Consider the following 25,185-nt stretch of genomic DNA (forward strand, 5'->3'; position numbering starts at 1 on the left):
GTAGTTTCAGAGAGCAAAATGGAAGGCCCTTTCCCTTCCCCTGTGCTCCCCGCTGGCCAATGAGGGACTGAAGCGACTGATGGGGTCTGTCTGAGGTCTAGGGCGGGAAAGAGCGCCAGGTGTGTTGCATCACTAAGATGGGTGGAGCAGAAGTCAGGTTGGGGAAGCGGGCGGTGGGGTTAATGGGCGACGGGGCCCCGGGGAGGGCGAGGAGGCGAGTTGGTCCTGTCGGGAGTTGGGCCCTGGATTTCTGGGCGGGCCCTGGGGCCTCCCCTGGCCCTAAATCGCGTAGTTGGTACTTGGCGGACTAAAGGTGTAGCTAGGTGTAGCTCTTGAGGGGTTCGGGCACGGTGGCTCCAAGAACTGTTCTCGCGCCTGGTGCGGGCCACGTAGCACCTTCTGCTTCAAAGAATCCCCCCCGGCCACACCATCCAAGAAGAGGTTTCTCGTGCCCTGGCATCCCATTCGTCTTCACCTCTTCTTGCACCGGAGGTCTTCAGCTTCTCCCACGTTACGAGTGCAGAGTGCATGATCAGTGGCTTGTGGATTTGGGGGCTTGCTCTTTACTCTCATCGTGGTCTCTTCCTTGGAGATTCCGCCTAGATTTGAAACCTCTTTTTTTTTTTTTTTAGATTTATTTATTTATTCATGATAGACATAGAGAGGCAGAGACACAGGAGGAGGGAGAAGCAGGCTTCATGCCTGGAGCCCGACGTGGGACTCGATCCCGGGACTCCAGGATCGCGCCCTGGGCCAAAGGCAGGCGCTAAACCGCTGAGCCACCCAGGGATCCCCAGATTTGAAACCTCTTAAAGACCAGGATCGGTCACCGTGTATGTGTGTGTACGTGCGGTGCTTTGCGTATCGTGTTTAATAAAAATAAGTGAGTTGATTTGTATGAGAAGTACTCACAGGGAACCAAATGTTCTTTCTCCAACCTATTATAAGACTCTGGCTACCTAAAGCGCTAGTACTAAACGGAATTCGTGAATTGAGTTGTCACGTATGTAAAATGGATAAACACCTACAGAGTGGAAGAAGTCTTAGAAAACCTTTAAGCCTAAATGTAAGCCTAGAAAAGTTGTGAGAATGAAATACGTAAGCGCAACGGTCTCCCTTTGGCTTAGGGGTTTTGCGCTTGGGGGGCCCAGATCTCCGTTCCTTCTCTGAGGAGCTCCAGACATTTTCCTTTCCACTTGGTAAAAATAGGTGCCATGTGTTTAAACAAAAGTGGCCTGATGCCTATGTACAGAAGATTTCAACTTGGGGGGTAGGAAGTTGGATTCTAGATCCAGAACTAAATCGCTTCAAAATTCTTTCCTCAAATTCAAGAGTGGTGAAAGTGTATCCGACTCTCCTAGTCAAGGAGGTTCAAATCTCAGCAGCCAGTTTTGACAATCAGGTCAAGCTCCAGACCATATTGAATCTACCTTCACAAACGTTCAGACCAGGCCTTCTCACAATTTGCACAATTGGCTCCAAACATACTTCAGAGCTTTGAACTTCCCTGCCAGATCGGTCTTTTAAAACTCCATTCGTATCTTATTCACATGTTTGAAGAAAGAGTCCAAATTTAAGGCTCTCTTTAAGCTAACTCCTAACTACCTTTCAAGATATAAATCCCACCATGTCCCTACACAAACTCTTTTTTCAGGTCAGACACATCATTCCGTATACTGATCCCCTAGAACTAGTTATATTCCCTTGATCCACCACCCACCCCCACCCCCGCACCCCTGTGGTCTTTACTCTTACGACATCTTGAAGTAATCTTTCTTTCTCCATCTGGTTGAAACCTATATTTTTTTCAAACCTCAGCTCAATCCCCATCTTTTATGAAGCCATTTATGGTCATCTGGCCAGAAGTGATGTCTCACTTCTTTACGTTGCCCAAGCATTTATTGTCTGCATCACCCACATGGCCTGTCCTCACGTACTGTTGGAGATGGCACTATGCTCTTCCTCCTCTGAAAGTTTGTAAACACCAAGAGATCAAGAATTTAGTCTTTCTATACCTTCATATTCCCAATTGAGCCCAGGACAGACATATAGTACATAACCTAATTTTTAGTTCTCAAGAGCAGGGTTAATGAAAGTGTGGTCATTTGATCACCATCAGAATCTTCTGAGGTACTTATTTAAAATGCAGATTCCAGAGTGCCTGGGTGGCTCAGTTGGTTAAGCGTCCCATCTGACTCTTGATTTCGCCTCAGGTCATGATCTCAGGCTCCTGTGTTGGGCTCCATGCTCAGCAGGAAGAGTTTCTCTTCCTCTCTCAATCTGTCCCTCCTTCCATGCATGTGCTCCCTCTCTCTCTCGTAAATAAAATCTTTTAAAATAAAATAAAATAAAATGTAGATTCCTGGATTTGGTCCCAGACGCACAGAATGAGAACCGATGGGAAAAGCACTGAGAAATCCATAAGCTCCCTAGATTTATCCACACGGATGTTTGAAACTACTATTCTCTGGATATTACTTTATTTTTTTTTAAGATTTATTTATTTACTTATGACAGAGAGAGAGAGAAAGGCAGAGACACAGGAGGATGGAGAAGCAGGCTCCATGCTGGGAGCCTGACGTGGGACTCGATCCCAGGACTCCAGGATCGCTCCCTGGGCCAAAGGCAGGCGCTAAACCACTGAGCCACCTAGGGATTCCCTGGATATTACTTTAAAAGGTTGTAAACGTCCAGAAGTCAGAGGTAGTATAATTAATGATAAAGAGAATTTATGTAGGATACGAAGGGGAAATAAATAGCAGAAAGCAAACCAGTAAAGTTAAAAATTCATCCTGAAATATGATAATGGATACTGGAAAATAACAGAATAGATGGAAAATAGATAACAGAAACTAGTTGTTGAGAGACGCGGAACCAGCAAAGATCTCAAGGCTTTCCCAAATGGCCCCTTGGGGAAGAATTTTGAGCACAATTTTAAAGAAAGAGTGAGTCAAAATATGAAAAGAGAGAAGGATAACATTCCATCTTGGGGGAGATGGGAAGAACAATAGCCCGAGAATTGAAAGGCCTGACTCTATTATTTACCAGTAGTATGATCCTGCCAAGTCACTCACTCTCTCAAGAGCCTTAGTTTCCACATGTGTACATCAGGAAAAAAATTAAGTGAATAGTCTTCCTTACGGGGTTGGCATGATTTTTAAATGTGACCCATAAAAGAAAATACTTGGGAAAGCAAAAACTATTCACATGATAATTTTATACACACATGATTTTTCATGCACTGACATGAATAAATAAGTTATCTGGGTCCTAAACAGAGATTTGGTCACTAAGAGTCATCTATCAGGAAACTGCAATTGCAGTACTAATCTATTTGAGCCTCTGATGCAAGAAAAGTGTTGATGATGTTTCCATGCCATAGACCTCCTGCCTCTTTCCATCTGTGAAGACCCTTGGCAGACACTGATTCAGAGGCCAAGGCTTCATCACTGGCAAATTCTTTGGATTGGTTTGTCCTCACATGACTTGACTTCCTTAGTCCATAAACATAAGTACAGTTACTGATCTCGTTCTTGTATTCATAATGCCTAGCTTGCTGAGGAAAATGAGCAATTCATGAAACAACAACATCCACAATAGCAGAATCATGGTTCTTTAATAGTTTTAAAGAGTGCATCAAAGAGAGTGTTCTTTCCAAATCACGGTGAAATTCTCTAAAACATACCCAAGCAAGGTTTTGGCTGTCAACATTCTCCTTCCTTAAGAGCCATGATTCCCAAACTGTGCTCTGACAGAACACCAGACAAATGTGCTTTATCTGCAGAATCAACTAGTGATGGTGTTTTCCAAATTTACAAAAATAAAAATTTGTCCTATATACTTTTCTTAAAAATTTCATTCTCATAAAAAATAGTGAAAGGGATTAAAGGGGAAAGGAGAGAAAATGAGTGGGAAATATCAGAAAATGAGGGACTCCTAACTCTGGGAAACGAACAAGGGGTAGTTGGAAAGGGAGGTGGGCGGGCGGTTGGGGTGACTGGGTGACGGGCACTGAGGGGGGCACTTGACAGGATGAGCACTGGGTGATATGCTATATGTTGGCAAATTGAACTCCAAAAAAAAATTTCATTCTCACTACCACTTTAATGGAAACTATCAAGAAGGTATCCGATTTGTCATAAAAATGTTGGTTTTTATTTTTTAAAGATTTTTTTATTCATGAGAAACACGGAGAGAGAGGGAGAGACACAGGCAGAGGAAGAAGCAGGCACCATGCCAGGAGCCCGATGTAGGACTCGATCCCAGAACTCCAGAATCACGCTCTGAGCTGAAGGCAGACGCTCAACCGCTGAGCCACCCAGTTTTCCCAAAAATGTTGATTTTTAATACCTCCTTTTTTGTGTAAATACACTCATTATTTAAAATTTAGAAGGAGTAAAAGGGTCGGAAAAAGTCTTGCTCCCATCCCTGTCTCACAACATCCAGTTGCCCTCCTCAGAGGTAGCTATCAGATTCTTACATGTGCTTTTTTTCAGAGATATGTTTACTTCCTTAAGATTTCATAAACTCACATTTTAAGAAGCTCATGATTGTAGGTATTTCACACTGCTCCAGACTTCAGTAAGCCTTCTAGAGTTCTTACAGGTTTATGCATATTCATTCATTCATTCATTCATTCATTCATTATTTTATTTATTAATTCACTCATGTAACATATTTATATTTGCATGTTCTGCACCAACAGAATTAGAAAGCTGAAGGCGTCTCAATGGCTGATCAGTACAGGTTTGGTTAATTGATACATGACTCTAGGTAGACCAAGAAGGTCCTTTTCACATGCTGCAAACTAGTCCAAGTTGGAAAGTCCTTTTTAATAAATATCTTACAGGAGTCTTTTGTTTCTATGTACAATGAGATTGTCTAATAACTTACTATGCAAGTAGTTAAAGCTTCTTGAAATTTGATTTTCATAAACTAAACTCAGCACTTCTCTAAAATTTTTCAAGGACTCTAGTTCTGTGTTGTCTTTCTGGCCCTTGTGCAAGCACAAGTGCTCACTGAGATGATTAGAATTCCTGCAATTTTCAGGAAGGGTCCTTTGTTATCAGGGCAAGATCAGTCATGGTTTTCAGTTGCCACTACTTTTGCTTTTTAATTATAAATTGTTTCTAGTCAAGCTTATCATTATTAAATCAGTTCATTGTAGTCTGTTATACAGGCTATTGTGTTGGTCAACCAGAAGTTTAGACAAGGTCAGTAGCAGTAGAGATGGGTTAAATTGGAGATCTATCTTAGAAGAAGAGTACATAGGACTTGCAGAAGGTATTATTAATCTCCCAAAACATGCTGATAAACTTACATGTTATGATTATCATGGAATCTCCCATAGCTGTGAGGTCTTTTGGTTCATCTAAACAGGCTTTAATCATAAATGTCTGAAAACCCCTGATGTACCCAGACCTTTATCTGTATAGATGAGGAAACAGGATAGAATTTAAAGGGACTCTGCTCATGCCATATCCTCTTGTCCTTGCAGAATGTGACTAAAAAAAAAACCTGTTGTTGGCAAACTCTCCACACTTTAATTCAACCCTGAAAGCATTTTTCAAGTGCCTGCTAGGTACCAGGCAATATGCGAGACACTAAGAATGGAAAGATAAATAAAGCATGGACCTTACAATTTAGTGAGGAGGGGCAACATAAACAAATGATCGAAGACTACATCATAAGTGTTCCTTATGGTGTTGTGTGAAAACAGTGAAAAGAAGATCCGAGTTTGTTTTGGGAGGGGGGACCAGAGAAAACTTAACAGAAAAAGTAATGTTTGAAGTGAATCTTAAAACAGTTTTCCTATGGATAAGACAAACAACAACAACAACAAAAACTTGCCATTCAATAAATTAGCTTCCCCACATTTCTTTATCACTAAGAAGGTTTTCATATCTCCACCAATGAATTTGCTTATTTCACACAATATGTTGCCAAGAAGACATTCCAGTGCAACAGAATCAACTATGCCACACCTTGTGTCAGAATTTGACCTGGAGGTGGATAGTTAAAGAAAAAGCAGAGATTAAATTCAACATGACTACCCTCTGAATATATTTGGCAAAGCAATGATTATAAAAATACTATATGCTTTCTTAATGTTCCACTCATATGTGAATTTTATATAAATCTATAAATGGTTTTCCCTTTCTATCCACCTGAAAGAAGCGTCTAGGTTTTGAGACAGTCCCTGTCTTAAAATATCTAGCTCCTACATGTCAGCAATGTGTTTTCTCTTATTGGCTTGCTATTTGGGCTCCCACTTGCAAAAACAACCAATTTGAAAAATTCAGTAAGTTGATATTATTTCTTCAGTGTCAGGTGATGCCTATGATTTAAAGCAGCAATATTAATAGTATGGGATTTTCAGGTATTACATTGAACTGGAAATGCCCCAGTATTTTCAGATCCTAAACTTTGACTTCTATACCAAAGGATATAGCTTAAACACACACACACACACACACACACACACACACATACACACGTCTGTGGCCATGGATAAGTGTAATCACTACCATAAATTTAACTAACACCATTCTCATGAAGAATCCAGCAAAAAGAGATCAAACAAGATCCTCTCTTAAAGTCTCTCTTATCTGTGTGACACTCCTCTCTGATCCCCTGAGAGTTTGGTCCTAGTGACTCTTGTCATGTTCAGGAGCAATTTTTTGTATTCCAGCATCTCTGGGGTCCTCTATTATTCTTTTGTAAAAATCAGTGGATATTCAAATTCTTTTTATTCACTCTATACAGAGTCATTCACACACACAAAAAGATACTGAATAGATTGGACTGTCATGACCATAATATTGCCTAGCACTGTAACAATTTAGTATACCAAGTCCCATTACCAAGAAAGAAAATGAGACTATTGAGAGATATAATAGTGCTCAATATTTCCCATTCATTCATTCAAACAATACCCATTAACTTCCTATAATGTGTCTGTCCATTCCAGATCCTTGGAGAATAGCCATGGATGAGACAAAGTCTGTCTGCATGGAGCTCACCATCAGTGGGGAAAGCTCATATTAATTAATGCTCAATTATGAAAACAAAGTAGGGAATATGCACCAGAAGAAACATCATGTAATTGAACACACAGATGTACACAGCTGTTTAGCTAACCAACAGGGTGACCAACTGGTCCTGGTTTACTAGGGACTTTCCAAGTTCTAACACTGAAAGTCCCTTGTCCCAGGAGCCCCCTAAGTCCTGGGTAAACCAGGACAGTTGGTCACCCTATAAACCAAACAAGCAATGACATCTATTTATTAGGCCTATCATGAGCCAAGGCTCATGGCTAAATATTGTGGTCTCAACTCTAAGGGAGCATGAGCCCTTAGGGGAAGAGATGATGCATGTATCCAGGAAAAGATAACTTTTCTTCATGAGAGCGGAGACCATAAACTCTGAGAGCTCATAGATGGTGTTTGTGTTGAGGAAGAGATGGAGTTTAAGCTGGACCTGGAAGGTTGGGCATAATTACATGAGTGTCTGTCAACTCAAAATGTCCAACTTATTTTTTTTTTCGGTCCACAGCCACATCAATATTTATTCTGCAAGTCCGGGTCCTCGCCCCCCCCCCAAAAAATGTCCAACTTATTATTCCCACCTCTACCTCCCCTCTCTGTCACTACTTGGTTCACCGTCCACCAGTCAGTCAAGGAAGGAGTGATATGAAGGCATGCGTGGGGAAGCAGAGGCAGATACAGGGGAAGTTAGATGTGTTGGCTAAAGAAGGTGATTTCTGGGCAGCCCTGGTGGCGCAGCAGTTTGGCGCCGCCTGTGGCCCAGGGTGTGATCCTGGAGACTGGGATTGAGTCCCGCATCGGGCTTCCTGCATGGAGCCTGCTTCTCCCTCTGCCTGTGTCTCTGCCTCTCTCTCGCTCTCTCTGAATGAATAAATAAATAGATCTTAAAAAAATAAAATAAAATAAAATAAAGAAAGTGATTTCTGGAGGAGTGGTGGGGAGAAAGCTAGAAAAGCTATATTGATTCACTCGGCAAACATTCAGCACTTATTTTTGGCTATTTTCTGGTCTAGGTTATGGGAATAGAAAGGGGGGAAACCACAGGCTTTTTTTTCCTCAGAGATTCTGGCAAGGGAAAGAAAACCAGAAACCAAAAACCCCCACAAATGAGCATAGATAATACAATTTTTTTTGGGGGGGGGAGCATAGATAATACAATTAATACTATGACAGAGGTAAGCAACAGAGGAGAAGTGCAGAGTCTATGGGGTTGGAAGCAAGAAAAGCTTTCTAGAGTACAAGGTTCTAGACTTGAGAACTGAAGAACTATAAGGAGTTAGGAAAAGAAAGGGAAACATTATAAGAAGTTAGAGTAGAATATGTAAAGTGCAGAGCCTTGGGAGAAGGGGATACACCAGGAAGCTGAAGGGAATTTGGTATGAGCCTTCTACAGTGGACAGAAGATGAGGGCAAAGCAAGTCATGAAGGGTCTTGTGTGCAGTTATTGGACTCTGTTCTCAAGTCCGTTGGGATATACTGATGGGCTTTTAAAAAGCGAGTGTCACAATCACAGATACATTCTAGGAAAATTACATTGTTGGCAGTGTAGAGGATAAATTGATTACAGAAGGCCAGGCCAGAGATAGGTAGACCAGCAGGCCAGAAGAGGAATACTGAGAACTTGAAAAGGTTTGTGAGGTAGGATGGAAAGTTCAGTCTTAGGAGTTATTGTAAGCAAAGGACATAGCAATCTACTGGGGAGTAGGGGTGGGGAGGTAAGGAACAGAGAGGAGAAAAGAATGCCTCATGGGTATCTGGATTGAGTAACAGGTGTACAGCAATGGCATTTAGTGAGACAAAGAGGGGAGGAATATAACAGAACATTATAAGTTGGACATTGATTTTGAAAGATATGCAGTGAGCAGCTGGATAGTGCCGTCTGGAAGGAAAGAGATGTAGCTGAACATAGAGATCTTAGAGTCATCAGTAAACAGATAATAGATGAGCTCTAAGAATACCCTTGTTGTTCTGGGCAGAGTGTGTAGCCTAAGAATGAAGGAGGATGAAAAAAAGCCCAGGGTACCCATATTTGAGAAAGCTGCAGAGAAAGAAGGTAGCATCCACTGATGACATGTTAACAGGTTTGGGCTTTATCCTGAGGTCAGTGGGGAAAATGAAGAATGTTTGAAGAATAGATGTCATGCTGAAAGTAGTATTTTCACCCAAAATACTGGGAAGTGGAAGCCAAAGAGATTGGTTGCAGGTGAGAACAGGTGTCCAGGTGATAAAGGCCTGCCTGAGTGGTACTAAGCAGTTTGTCAACATCACCTGTGAAACTTACTCAGACTACACTGTAACTTTGAAAAAATTCACAAGTGACAATCCAACCTTCTCCCCACTGCCACCAACCCTGTTCATACCCTGTCCTCCATCCCCTGATGATCATGGGCTTAAATGAAAAATGGCATTGGGAATAGATGTGAGAGACATTACAAAAGATATACTGGAAAAAGTTAATTAAGGGAGTTGGCAAGTCAAAGGGAAGAATAATGAATGATGGCAAAGTTTTGAATTGGGTGGCCAGATGATCGGGGACCTCAATCAAAAAGTCCAAAGGCTAAGCCAGTTTTCTTTTGTGGGAGGGGGAAGAAAAGAATATCAGAGGAAGGCAGGAAAGAGGAAGCAAAGATGAGTCTGAGGCTACATATGTTGAATTAACAGAGTTTTTTTTAAGGTCATTGAGGCTGGAGACCTGAGTCTTTATTTTTAAAAGGAGGTGATGACATGTTGTATATTAATTTGGGGAAAGATGAAGATTAGCCTGGGCTGACAGCCTGGAGTAAGCCAGGGCAAAGAAAGAAATTACACAAACAACATGAGCTTCTTTTTCCTCTGTAAGAAAAAAAATTCATGACAGAAACAAATGGGTAAAAGATGTGTAGCCTGTCTTCAGTAGATTCCAGTGTCAAATGATCAGTGGGATGGCACAAGAGAGAACCAGGGCCCAGTGCAGCCTCTTGCATCGGCTGCGGCAATGGGCCAAAGATCAGGAATGAGGCATCCCTCACTATTCACAAAGAGAGCTCAGTCATGCCTCCAAAAACACCGTGTGTGCACACATGTGCAATGTGCACACACAAACACACACTCACCCACTTGCTTGTGTCCTTCACACAAAACTATGACATAATCTCTTCACAATGCCTTTATAGGGGAAGCAAAAAATCTATCTACTGACTGAGGATTTCCTTCCAGTTTCAAGCAAGGACTATGTAAGATTACCAGCTTTCCCAGCTTCTTGACTGGCTAAGGCCTTTTCTTGGCCTCAGTAGCTAAGACCCACTCATTCACATTGAATTATAGTGATTGTATTTCCCAGCTTACTTTGGGCCAAGGATATGGGATCAGACAGGAGAATAACTGTAACCTGTGTAAGATAAGATTCCAGTCCTCACACATGTTGGACTCCGTATTTCAACATGAATTGAGTATTAGTCTTCAAAAGAGAGAAAGTACTACATTAATTCATGATTTATAGTATCATTTCCTTCTGTATGCTAAGAACTATAGTCCATATGCTAGAAAAATAAAGGTGAGGAGGACAAAGCTTTTGTTCTCTTGGAGTTTACAGTTTCATGAAGAAAAAATCAAACACAGAGAGTCACAGTATAAGCTAAGATAAGAAATGCACAAATAAAATGCAATTAGAACTAAAGGAGGAAAGGGGTTACCTGGCTGGCACAGTCAGTTAAGCGTCCAGTTAAGTTGGTTTTGGCTCAAGTCATGATCTCATGGATATGGGATTGAGCCCCACATCAGGCTCCATACTCAGATTGGGAGTCTGCTTGAAGATTCTCTCCCTCTCTCCCTCCCCCCACTCTCTCTCTCTCTAAAATAAATAACTAAATCTTAAAAAAAAAAACTAAAAGAAGAAAGATAATCCAATAGGGAATGAAGAACACATAAGAAGGAGGAATGGGCCATTTAAAATTAACCTTGAAGAATGCATAAAATTTCAATGGATAGATATGGAGAGGAAAGGTAGAGAACTACTCAGGTGGGGAAGAGCATGAGCAAGGTTGCTAAGAGGGGAATATGTGTGGCATATTTGGAGAACAGGAAGTAGATTAGTTTGGCTGGCGTATAGCAAAGTAATAAGAGATAAAGTAGAACACAGGTTGGGGGCCTACTACAGGGGGCTTTGAATGCCAGAGTAAGGAGTTTGTATTTAATCCTCAGTAGTGAGAAGCTGTTGATAGACTTTGGAGCAGGGCAGTGATTGACCAGACCTGGATATAATATGTTTAGCCTCCAGCTGTTAGAGAAATGAAGGGAGGAGAGGCTGCAAGCAAAGAGAAATATTAGACTTAATTGGGTTTAACACGACTGTGGACTCTCCAAGTGGAGATGTTCACTAACACTTGGAATGAGGGTCCGTGTTCAGGAGAAAGACATGGTTAAGGTCTTTGTGGCCTTAGTTTCTTCATCTAAAAAACAGGAACGACTACGTTTACTTTGAGAAAGAATGCTTTAAAAAAATACCACAGTGCTCATAACGGGTATGTGGGACAGATCTGATTATGATCAGTTGCGGTGGCGGTAGCATCAGTAGTAGTTGTACAGTTAGTTCTTCCTTGTAACCTTCTTTTCTCCCCTGATTTCTGCCATGTGTTCAGGAACTAGAGCCAAAGACCAAACCTTGCTTCAGCCAGAATTGCTCTTTCCCCAAGATGACCAAGGCTGTATATTGGGTCATGCAGGTGTATTTGCTCCTTGGTCCCTTAAGATAATTCCAGGAGATCTTTCAGCTCCTGGTAAATAGAGTTCCATTGAATGTCTCTTTGTTTTATCTACTGTGTCCAGAAAGAGAAGCTCAAAAAGCTATAACTCTGGATGAATTAATGAATGGAGCTTAAAAACACATAAAACAGTATTTATTGTTTAGGGATACCTAGATAGTATATTTATATAGAGTTATATATGTACACACACATGCACACAAAACTATATATATATTTCTAAACAATAAATAGCATTTTAAATATATAAAAAATTCGTAGGAATTAAAAACACCAAATTCAGAAATTTTACTCTGAGTTTTTTCAACAATGGAGTGATTTTCTGAATGGACCAATACCTAAAGGTGCTAGTTCAGGGAGGCAAAGGAAAGATCTGTAAGTTGGAGGTAACTGTACAACTTGTAATGTAAGAAAGTAGAAACCAGTCTAGAAGATACAAATATGGAAAGATAATAAAGGAGAAGAGATGGGCTGTCTGGAGAACCTGAATATGGGAAGTACCAACATATTGCAGAGCAAGGAGAAAAACTCATGAGAATAAAGGAGGCTAGAATAGGATCTCTAGGTTTCTTCCTTTAAAAAAAATATTTGTTTGTTTGATCTCCTTCTCACTATAACTTATTTCTGGATGATAGTCATCTCAGAACTGGATTTGGAGCTCCATTCTTTTCCCTATCCAGTCTATCTTGTAGTTCACTGCTGCCAGAGTGGCCTTCTTACCCTAAGGAATCACAGCATTCCTCTGCCAGACATCTTTAGAGAAACTGGTACACTTAGACTGCCACAGGGATGGACCATGCCTCCCCACAATTAAACAGATATGATTTGGCCCTCAGTTTCTCAAAGCTTCCTGTCTTTAGGGCTTCATGTTATTCCCTACTTTGTGTTGTTTTCTTGAGCCCAAGTCTCTATGAGTTTATAGATTATAACAACCAGAAGTTATGCTTCATTTCCCTTCTTTTGCTTCTAAGTGGACCCACACCTGTCCTTTTAGTCTCTTCCATGTCCAGAGTTGTTCAAGACCTGTGTTGGCACTCTTAATCCCAGTTCATAGGCCTTGAAACTGGGAGGCCATCAGGATATCTCTTTGCAGCCAGAATTCCTGGCAAGGGGGAGGGGGAGCTGAGAAAGGCTTACTGGACTTAGAATCAGGGTTTGAATTATAGCTGCAATTCTGCTGAGAGGCAAGAGCTGTGTTGTCCAATATGATAGCCACTAGCTACTTTTGACTATTCAATACTGGAAATGTGGCTGGTATGACTGAGTAACTGAATTTAAATTTTTATTTAATTTTAATTAAATCAAATTGTAATTTAAAACCTAGAGCAAGCACTTGGGGCACCTGGGTGGCTCAGTGGTTGACCGTCTGCCTTTGGCTCTGGTTGTGATCCCCGGGTCCTGGGTTTGAGTCCCACATCAGGTTCCCTGCAGGGACCCTGCTTCTCCCTCTGCCTATGCCTCTGCATCTCTCTCTGTCTCTCATGAATAAATAAATAAAATCTTAAAAAAAAAATAAAACCTCAAGCACTCTAAATCATTTTGCCATTAAACACATTGCAGAAGATATTGTTATATTGTGTAAGTGTCAGGCACATGCATACACATAAACACACCTCTTATCTAACTGATATCAATGGATTGACTGGTTTGAATAATTTTTTTACACACCAGTGTAATATTAAAATGTTTTTTGAATATTTTATGTAGACAATGCAAGTTACGATGATACCTATGTAAATCATAATTGGTAATAAAATTGAAATACTTGATTTTAATTTTGATATAAGAAATTATGTTTCTGGTTTATTTTTTTTATGTTTCTGGTTTAAAACAATAAGTATGGAAAAATTTTCATGCTTAAAGTGCAAGCATACTACTGATGCAGAATTGAATAGAGATGCAGAAGCTAGGGTGTACTCTAAATAAGTCACTAAAGACAAAAGAGACTGAAAGAAGGCATGTCGCAAATTTCACAATTAACGACAATAGCAATTTGCTGCAGCAAAGCAAAGTGAAAAAGCTGTTTGCTTGTAAGAAATAATTTTAAAGATAATAAAGTGGGCAATATTAGGAGACAGTTTCAGCCAACACAGTGAATTTGCTAAAATGTTTCCTCTCAACAGTCAAAAGAGAATCAATATTAGTGCCTGAAATTACAATTCAATGTCCAAAAAATAAGTTTAAAACGATTTTAAAAAGATTTTATTTTGTTTATTAGAGAGAGAGAGTACAAGCAGGGGGATCCGCAGAGGGATAGGGAGAAGCGGACTCCCTGCTGAGTGTGGAGCCCGCTCCATGGGGCTCAATCCCAGGACCCTGAGATCATGACCTGAGCCAAAGGCAGATGCTTAACCAGCTGAGCCACTCAGGCACCCCTAAAAACAATTTTTAGCAGGATTCAAACTTCTAACTTTGGCAGCTATAAGATGACTTAGATTCTTGCACACACAAAAAAATCCTTTTTACATGAAGAGATAATAAAACTCAGTTATGAAAATTTTGTTGAAAAAGTATTTTTAAAAAGGTAAAACAGACGTTTTACAAAAAAAGTAAAAGCTCTTCAATTAAGTCTCTAAACAATTGCCCACTGGATACAAAATCTTTCTACTATATCGAACTTCAATTGATTTAAAGTGTGAAACATAGCAAGAAGTTTCTTTAGCGTTGGAAAAATCATGCAATATAAGAGATGCCGTCCACTTAATACTTTGGATATGTTTTGCCTCAAAAGATTTTCAAATTTACTTGAAAAAAGTCTTATTTCACAGCTTAAAAACTGAACACATTGTGTAGATAAGGTTGAGTTATTTCTGTCTGTCAAAGAGAAACTTCATCTTGGTATGAAAACATAGTTTCTATCATAGTAATGTGTTCCCCAACCATGTAGTCAAAAGTCTGGATTTACTGAGTTGTTAATGTATTAAACTAATCTTTCTTCTATTGCTTAATTCTTTTTATATGATACATACTGGAGACGTTGGTGTTTAGTTTTCTGGACAGTATTATGGTTATAGTAGTTAAAATTGTTCCATTAATGTACAAATGCTATGAATTATCAGCTTGTGGAACTGTAGAAATAGAAAATAAAGCTCATTGGTTGAGTAAGGGAGGGCCTTTATAAAGATTTATCATACTGTTAACTCAGATTGAAGATTTTCTCTAAGTGAAAGGACTACCTGCCAAACATTCAATAATCAAAGACAAAAAGATAGTAGTGTGATTTATATTTCCTTACTGAATAGCACATTGGATATGAATGAACTAAATTTGAAGTTCCAAGGAAGGAAAAATGTATTTGCTAGAAGGTACAGCAATTTATGATGAAATGGAAAATTTTCATAATAACAACAATTTAACCCATTTTTCTAACATGAGTTAATATACAGAAAGTTTTTGTTGTAAGCAAGAGAATTATGTAAATTAATTTTAAAAACTAAAAAAATATGAAACTTCCACTATTATTTATGAATTTATACTTGCTTTTAGTTTATGCAGTACTCTGATTTCAATGTTAACACTACTGAGGTGACACAAGAGTTAGTGAATTATTCCAACTTAAACAATTTTGAAACACAGGATTTGCTTCAAAGTCAGATTATTTCTTCTAAAATACAAGAACCAGGGATCCCTGGGTGGCGCAGCGGTTTAGCGCCTGCCTTTGGCCCAGGGCGCGATCCTGGAGACCCGGGATCGAATCCCACGTCGGGCTCCCGGTGCATGGAGCCTGCTTCTCCCTCTGCCTGTGTCTCTGCCTCTCTCTCTCTCTCTCTCTATGTGACTATCATAAATAAATAAAAATTAAAAAAATAAAATACAAGAACCAGTTTTGACAAATATTAAAAGAATGATTTTTAGAATTCAACTTAGTTATTGAAAAAGTTTTAAGTTTGGGGAAAACTTGGGTATGTAAATCTACTTTTTCAGCTATAAATTATGTGAAATATAAATATGGATCAAATATTTCTGATGCAAATTTAGCATTTGAATTGAAATGTACTCTAAGTTGAAAAATACATGTTGGATTTAGAAGATTTCACATAAAAATGTGAAAACTATAATGAGACATTATTGATTACATTGTTGAAATGTTAATATTTTAGAGTTGTTTGGTTAAATATATGTATTATTAAAATTAACCAATTTTACCTCTTCCTTTTTACCTTTTCATGAGGCTACTAGAACATTTAAACTTACACATGTGGCTCACATTTGTGGTGTGTATTTTTTTTAACGCTCCAGTTTTATTGAGCTGAAATTCACGTACAACCTTGTATCATGATATTTCTATGGGCATTTCTGCATTAGAGGTTTCAGAACCTGGACTCTGAAACTCGACAGCCTGAATTTAAGTGTAGTCCAGACACTTCTAGTTGTGTACCTTGGGCAAATTTGCTTCAGTGTTTTTCCGTCTCAAAATGAGGACAATGGGGCACCTGGGTGGCTCAGTCAATTAAGCATCTGATTTTGGCTCAGGTCATGACCTCAGGTCCTGGGATTGAGCCCCACATCAGCCTACCTGCTCAATGGGGAGTCTGCTCATCCCTCTCCCTTTGCCCCTCACCCTACTCTCTCTCTCAAATAAATAAATAAAATCCTTTTAAAAAATGAGGATAACAATAGTTCTTACCTAAAGGGGTGGTTATAAGAATACTGGGAAATTGTGTCTGGCAAGTGTGAAATAGCTGTTGCTGTTGTCATTTTTATGATTATCTATTAACTCTGTGACCTTGAAAGTTCCTTAACCATAATTTAGTAAAATCTAAAATAGTGACAACAGCATCTACATCACAAGATGTCCTCCTGAACTAATGAGATATCATATGTAAAACTGCTCGACAGGAGGTAGGTGACCACCGAGTGCTTGCTGAATCTTCAGATCTTGGCTGGCATTCAGAAGTCTCTGTAATCTGGCTCAGCTCACCATTCTTAAATTCAACAGTGTGTGTGTGAAAGCAGTTGCAAACCATTAGGTGCCCTTGAGTTCTTAAACATTATTCTTATTTTTTGCCACCATGAAACCCCTGCTTCGAATATTTGTTCCCTAAACTAGCCTTTCTTGGGGCCTCCCTAATTCGATCCTTTTATCATCTAGACTGAAGGCCCTCAGTTTGGACTCCACCCCCAGTATGATCTCTCTCTCTCTCTCTCTTTCTCTCTCTCTCTCTAAATTCCTCTAAATTCCTGAAATATTTGCCACCCATTGTGTATATTTGGCATTTAATCATATACTACCTTGTATTGTTGTTTAGTGTAATCATGGGTATGTCTCTCTGGTCAGGTTAGAGTGAATGTTTTATAATTTGTGAATTCCCCCAATAGCACATGATAACTGTTCAAGAAACATTTGGTCAATAAGTGGGAGCTATTGGAAAAATTAGGGGGAATAGAGAGTTCTGACTGGGGAGATCCATGTATCTTCTACAAAGAACAAAGAGTACACCGAAGAGAGGAAGTTTTAAGCAAAACTTTGAGATAAGCATGCAATGGCCAGCCAGAACTGATATGGGAAGTGAGAAGGGTGGAGGGGGTAGGACAGAGCAAAGTGGGCATCCACCCAAAGGACAGTCCTATAACTCAGGACACAGCTGCTTCTTCCCACAGTCCATCCAACAGCTATTTCTTTCTCTTTTTTAAAAGATTTATTTGTTTATTTGAGAGAGAGAGAAAGAGCACACAGAGGGAGAGAGAAAGAGGGAGAAGCAGACTCCTCACTGAGCAGGGAGCCTGATGCAGGGCCGATCTCAGGACCTGGAATCATGACCTGAGCTGAAGGCAGATGCTTAACCGCCTGAGCCACCCAGACACCCTCCAACAGCTATTTCTAACCACTCTGATTTTAGAAAGAGACACAAGGTCTCATCCCAATCAGTTCCCTTGCTGATGTCAGATGGTTTATTCCCAGAGCTTTCTTCCTCTCGCTCTGGGAGCATTCTCCACACATGGGTTTTTAAGATGTTTGGAAATCTTTCCCTCTGCGTTAGTTTTGCTGACCACCTGAAAGTGAATGAGTTCAGGTGACCTTCTCTCCTCTGCACTCACAAATCCCCCCTGGGCATTCTATCAGAAGACACCTTCCTGCCCGGGTCATTGTAGAATCCAAACACAGTGCCTATCCTATAACAGGCACCCCATAACCACTGGATGAACTAATGTTACATGGTTGATTCCTGTTCGGGCCACAGTGGAGGAAAAATACAGTTAATGTGGAGAGAAAAAAGGCTGTTGTTCAACATGACTCATGGATGTAACTTTCAACACAAGGTTCAAGTTTATTTTGCATTTGTGTTGCTCTAAGGTGAGGGCAAACTGGCAAAGGGAAAGGGAGGCAGCCTGGTGGGAGTCAGGAAAGGCAAGATTCAGGTCTTAACACTAACTTCAGTATGAGTTTGGGCACTAACCCATTTGGATTTGAAAAATGCAGAGGTGCTGTCTCATGTCAAACTGCTGTTATTCTACAGAAATACCATTGCCATTAGGTATGATGCACTAATGACAATCATACCTGGAAGGGGATGGACACTTCCCAGGGAAAAGGGCCACTAACCACTTGGCTTGGGGAAGTAGGACATCTCCGATCTGGTTATCTTGGCTACCAGGCTCAGGGACCTGTGACTAACAGAGGCCAGCTCACAGGGGAGGCATTGAGCTGTCTTCATCACTTGCTCATGCGCTCTCCATCCTCCCAGGTACAACCAGTCTCTTTCTCTCTCTTTCTTTCTCACTTTATTCCCAGCCCCCAAGCTGAAATCTGATTACGTAATTAAGTCCTCAGTAAGTGTTCTCCAATGCTGATTTTTAATGAAGTTGGCCAATGCTGCTTCCTGTTTTGAAAGACACAAACCCATTTAAAAAGCTAGTCCGTGCGCCCAATACCCACTGCTTCTTAGAAACCAAATGGGCATTTTAGCCATGGGTTTAGAGGAAGAATAATCATATGTAAATAGGTTAAAGTTCTCACAAAAGAGACAGTAGTGTTAAAAAGAGAAATGCTGGTAGCAGGATAGGATTGTGATACAAAAACTAGTACTGGTCTTTCTCTCTCTCTCTGTCTCTCTGTCTCTGTCTCTGTCTCTCTCTCGTGTATCCTACCTACTCTCAGATTGTTCTGGGCTAATATCATTAAAGATCATGAATATGACAACTCCTAGAGCCAGCTTTCTTTCATGGAATTTTGGAATGGCACGTAAGAGATATCTGTAAGAACTTTGAAGGCACTTTCCTAGCAAATCATTTCTCAGTCTCCTGAGTATCTTTGGAGACCACCTTTGGATGAATTCTAGAAATTCATATAGAGGCCTTCAAGCTCGACCCCGGGTCTGCTCGTGTTCCTTAGTACAAGTAGAATAAGGCTGCCCTCCCCAATCTTCTCCATATGCACACTGAATAGTACAAGAGGAAAAGAGAGAGAAACTTTGTAAGAGTGAGGGTTTGGTGGGCATTTGGGAAGATGTTGTCATTATTTTCCATAAGCTCTTCTGTTTTCTCACCCTAGATCCATGACTGCTGACTGCTGAAGGATTAAACTCTAACACTATGATTTCCCTACTTAAACTCTTTCATCTCCAGGTTTTTGCCACTGCATCCTTGGTTTGCCATTCAAATTCCAACCTGCCTCCTGCCTGTGCCTTTAAATTCATTTCTCAACAACATTCCCTGCCCCACCTCTCTCCTTTCAGTGCCTCTGCCATGCTGAACTCTCCCTGGGAATGCTCTTTCCCACCGTTTTCGCCTTCCATCTTCTGTTTATGCTTTAAGATAAGTCAGGTGCTGCCGTCCCTGATACCCCCTTGAGCTTGGTCTTCCTCCTCTGTTAGCTCTGAGCACCCAGGCAGATGTCCATCATGGTCTTCATGACAGGGTCCTCTATCACCTCTTTGCTTTACTGTTTCCTGACTAGACTGGGCCATAAGCTCTTCGAAAGGAAGACTATGTATTAACTATCATTGTATTTCTGGCATCTTGTACAAATGTCACTCATTTATAGAAGATCAATAAATGTTCAACTAGTTGATTAGGTATAGATTGGGGCTAGAACTATCCCAACCAACTAGCGTTGGCATGGTGCCATAGAATTCAGCTGGCTTTTTTTTTTTAATTTTTATTTATTTATGATAGTCACACAGAGAGAGAGAGAGAGAGAGAAAGAGAGAGAGAGAGGCAGAGGGAGAAGCAGGCTCCATGCACCGGGAGCCCGACGTGGGATTCGATCCCGGGTCTCCAGGATCACGCCCCGGGCCAAAGGCAGGTGCCAAACCGCTGCGCCACCCAAGGATCCCTCAGCTGGCTTTGTTTCTAGTTCTCTTCGCACAAACTGAAGCTCCTTGGGCACTCTCTAACCTAGGCCCTTCTCCACATAGACTCACACTATTCTCACCTTCTAGACTTGGACACATCAACTCTGAGGGCCATGCTTTCCCTCTTTTGGAAATCTGTTTCCTGTTTAAACCCACTTGGTTCTTTTGCCTCATCTCTTTGGCCCCCTTCATGGTTATGTGTGCTATATTTTGGGTGCGAGTTTCTGAGTCTATCTCTGCATGCATGAGTATGTTCCCTGTCTCCTCCACTCTGGTCAAAGTTTGACAGATGGCCGTGGCTCTCCACCGAGCCCTCTGCAGAGCTGTGTGCAGAATGCAAGTTGCCTCCTTCACTGGTCCAAAGCCTGTTTGGGACAATTCACAGCTCTGCAATCTTAGCCATCACTGCAAGAGGCCAATTTGTACAGCTTTCCCTGTATCACTTCATGTCCACTGTATACTGAGCCCTGTACTGGATCTATGCTGAGCTACTGAACACTAAGAGATTTCACTTCTGTCTCAGGGATGTTTGATGAGTTGATATGTCTTGACCTCAACAAGCTTAGAACAATTAAACAAGATATAATATTTCAACTGGGTTGGAATACCTCTAACCATTACCCAGTATACCTTTTGGGAGAGAAGGAGTACATATCGAGGTTTGGCCTTTCACTAAAAGGGATTTTTGGGATTCACTAAAATGTTAGGTCTCTACTGCAGATAGAAAACTATCTTTATACAAGGTTGTAACTCTTGACCATCCATCTGTAGGTTCATGCTTTTATGGCTTGCTTATTAATTTTCTTTTTCAAAACAGAGGGCTATATTAAACCACTTTGTTCTCATGCAGTGGTCTGCACTTGAAAAATGTTGGCCAAAGTCAGGACTACCATCCGTGACCACAGGATGGAATGGAAGTGAATTCATCCACAAAGGAATCAGAAATATGACCTTGGCCCTATTACCATTCACTCAAGTAGGAAATAGGCCCAGAGGCCTGGCAAAGCCGGAGCTTGATGATCACAAACTTGTGAAAGAACAGGCTACCCTGCAAATGACCAGTTCCAAGTCCTTCTGGCTTCTGGGGCAGGCTGACCCCAGATCCCTGGTGTCCGGCTTCTTCCCCCAAATAGTTTCATGTTTGAAATAGTCTTCCCCACTTCAGCAGGTGGGAATAAGTCAAGTGAAATGCCTTTCAAGCAGTGAGTCATGACGGTAAAGAGCAGGGGATTGAGAATGAGGCATACCTAGCCTGTATCCCAGTACAGCCACCTAGTTGCTCTCTGGTCTTGGGCAAGTGGCTCAACCTCTCTAAACCTTATTTCCTCATGTTTACAAAGGGGATAGTGATAGCACCTACTTCATGTGTTTGCAGGGGGCAGGGAGGGGATTAAATGAGAAAAGGCATGTGGGTGCTTAGCACTGTGCTTGTCATATAGCTACGCACTCACTCAATGGTAGCTCTTCTTCCTATATTAATGACATTAAGAACCGTAATGATAAGAAGTCATATTTGAAATGATTAAGTCAAGAGAGGGCCCAGGTCAGCTGCACTCTCAGCGCCGCCCCCCCGACCTGCCTGCCCCAGTGGCTCCCGCCTGCCTTCTTCCAAGGTGACCCAGCTTGGCAGTGCCAGTTCTGTGCAGGGCTGCTGAGTGAGGTAAGAAATTCGGCCAGGATCAGGCTGCCTGGGCATGACCCCTGAACTGGAGCCATGGAAGGAAGAACACAGTGGACAGGGGAGACTTGGGGTGTTACTGGGCTGGCTAGGACTCTGCCAAGGAAGTGGGTTTGTGGTGGGGTGAGAGCGAGGTAAGCAGAGGGGAGGGGCAGAGCTTGAGAAGGTTCAGCAGGAAGGAAGGCAGTTGAGAAAAAAATCTATCATGTGTCTTATTGGCTTCTTGGTATCATTCTCTGGAAATGAAGAATCAGAAAGAAACCAACACAAGGCTTCTGGGGTGTCACAAAATATCAGGTCTCTCTCTCTGACTTTTCTTGGGGGGGAAATACAAAGGGGGTGCCTCACCAGCATCCTATCCGCAGTTCCAAAGAAGGAAAAATGGGCTGTGTTTTAAAGAGTGGTCAGACTCTCAGACCAAGATCTAATGTGCCCTTTTCGCCCTAAAAGTCTTGTTGCACAACCCAGTGTTATTTCCACAGGCAGCTGAAGTAATTCTGCTCTTGAAATCCTGCCCCGTGTGACTTTTTTTTTCTTGTTTGCTAGCTCAGTGATTAAATAATCATGGCAGAAGCATTCCTCAGTTTTGTGAGGTGTGGACATCAGCAGCTAGCCCACGTTTCCAGAAAGACATGCTGTGTCCGGGTACTTGGGGCTGGAGTCATAGAGCTGGTCCCACCCTCAGGGAGCACCTGTCTAATGTCCTTCCCCAGCCATCAGTTAACCAACTGAGATGCAGCTCCTCAGAGCAGACTGAGTGCCCCACTGGAGCCGTGCCCCGTGGAACCCTGAGAAGGTTCTATCACAACAGGAAGCAAATGTCATGGGAGAGCAAGATGTCAAAAGCAAGATTTCTTCAGCACCTTGGAAATACCCACTTGCCTGCCCACCCTCCCCTCGGTTTCACCTCTTATCTCTGCTAAATCCCTCACAGTTCCAGATCTTTTTGGGCCTCTGTTTCCAAACTTGAATCAGGCTTTGTTGTGGGGAGGGGAGGCCGAAGTGAAAAATTTCACCAATGTTTTTGACTCTGAGTCTCCTCACCTCCCCATGAAATGGCCTATTGTTTGGAACAGTTTATTCTTGGAAATATGGGAGCTCGGCTGTTCTGTCCTCATCTCAGATTTTGCACATTCCCAACCAATCCTTCATCTTCAAAATCAGCCCAGTCTCCTCATCTCTCTTAAACACAACACCATCTGCCCGGCCGTTCAAGTTAAGCTTTGACTCACACCTGCTAGCCTCATAAACAGGCGCCACCAGATTCGGCTGATTCTTGATTCGTCTGAGATGTCACTCTACGGGCCCCCTCGTCATGGTCACCCCCAGACGGTCCCAGCCTTTATCACTTCCTTGTGCCTAGACCTCACTAACGACCCTCTACCAGACTTCTCAGCTCATTTTGTGCTGCCTGGCGTGTCAAAATCAATTCACCCAGAGCACAGATTTCATCACTCCCCTTTCTGCAGGGAAGCCCCATCACGGGTGGATGGTGCAAAGTCCAGCCAGATACCCAGCTGGGCATTCCCCACATTCCTCTGTGCTCTGGCTGCCAACTTCCCCAGGCAATCTCCCCACTCCCCAAAAGACACCCACTGCTCCCACCGGGCTGCTTTTAATACTGCACCCTGCTTGGTGGGGGGCAGATACTAACTCATGGGAAGCAAGAGAGGGAGGGAGGCCAGGAGGGAGGAAGCGCTCAGCTTCATCTCTTCCACCAACCATTCTAGTCCTTACCATGGGCACCCGCCTGGGAACTGTTCCATCTGTGTCTACACTCACTAAAAAACAAACAAGCAAGCCCCAAAGCTTTTACCATGGAAAATTCCAAACGTGCATAAAAAAAACCCTCATGGACTCATTTGCTGGCTTCTATGAGCCATCAAGTTTTGCCATATTTTATTTCATCACTCCTCCCTCTGTATTTGGGGGGCTGGGTGGGGTAGGAAACCATTTTAAAGCAAATTCCAGACATTCTGTCAATTTATTCCCAAATATCTCAGCATGCACCTCAAAAAAGGGACCTTTTTTTTTACACAGCCACAATGCCATTCTCACACCTAATAAAATCACTAACTCCTCCCTACCATCTATTTCTCAGTCTACAGTCAAGTTCCCTAAATTATCTTTAAAAATATGATTTTTAGAGCTGAGTGTATTTTAATCAGCATTCAAATAGCAACGAACTTTCTCATTGCATTTGGTTACGTCTGTGAGTTCTCTTTTAACACCTTCTAAACTAAAAGAGTCCTTCCTCCACTTTTTCCGCCATGCCATTGATTAAATAAACAGACCAGGTTAACTATCCTGTGTAATGTCTAACATTCTAGATTTGGCTGATCACTTCCTTGTGGTGTCATTTACAGACCACTCATTTCAACCCTTATATGTTGCCTTACACTGTCTTTGACTAAGTTTTGTCTTTGTCCTGCTAATTTCGCTGGAAGTACAAACTCCCAAAGAAAAAGTGCATGTGTGTGTGTGTGTATCTGTATGTATTTGTACTTTTGTTATGAAGGGTTGTTCACATACCAGATCCTCAATAAATACTTGCTAAATAGCCTTTCTTGAGCTCTACTGTCTGCAGAATTATGTACCAGAGAGAGACGTACATAAAGAGATGGATTTCTAACCTTCATGTTTTCAGTGCTGTTAATTATGCAGGACAGTGGTTTTCCCAACTTGAACATGCATCAGAATCAACTGGGGGGCCTGTTAAAAACCTAGATTGCTAGGCTCCATCCCAGAGTTCCTGATTCAGTAAGTCTGGAATGTGCCTGAGAATCTGCATTTCTCACAGGCTCTCACGTGATGCTGCTGTCAAACTTTGAGAACCACTAATATGAGATGTGAGCTTCAGAAAGTCTTCTACAGTCCCTGGGGCCCAGGCCATTATGCAGCTTTGATTCCCAAGGCTACCTACTTCTGAGACTCGGTGTGTGACTTGGGTTGTCGAAACCTTTCAGTGGGACATTGCTACTTGGAAGGCTTGTTTTCTGGTGGATAGGGGTGAGATGAGGGAGCCTGAATGTGGGATAGAGGAGTGGCTTCCTCCAGTGGAGGGAGAGGTCAGCTAGGCCCTGTGAGGCACAGGAAGTTTGAGAGGAGCAGGGTATCAGGGGCCTGGATCCTTAAAAGCTTCAAGCCAGGGGCTCTGCATATAATATGTATGCATGCAGCTTTGCCCAGTATGGGGGTTCCCAGCAGCCCCAGTATAGGACTGTCACAGGCAAGATGTGGCTAAGGCTTTTTGTTCCAGTGTTGTATCCAGATATGGATGGAAAAGATGCCCTTAGGAAGGAGTGGGAAAAATGAGAAAACTTGAAAGTATTTTTTTTTAAGATTTGTTTATTTATTTGAGAGAGAGAGAGAGAGAGGCCAGAGGGAGGGGCTGAGGGAGAGGGAGAGAGAGAATCCCAAGCAGACTC

At 41.8% G+C, this 25,185-nt stretch overlaps 1 long non-coding RNA gene across 2 annotated transcripts in view; it reads left to right on the forward strand.

The window, feature by feature from the left end:
- Positions 1-25,185, forward strand: part of LOC140635869 (uncharacterized) — a 37,016-nt gene that overhangs the window by 1,629 nt on the left and 10,202 nt on the right. The gene's annotated exons all lie outside the window — the stretch shown is intronic.

The sequence above is a fragment of the Canis lupus genome, chromosome 6, assembly GCF_048164855.1.
Source record: "Canis lupus baileyi chromosome 6, mCanLup2.hap1, whole genome shotgun sequence".
Taxonomy (NCBI): Eukaryota; Metazoa; Chordata; class Mammalia; order Carnivora; family Canidae; genus Canis; species Canis lupus.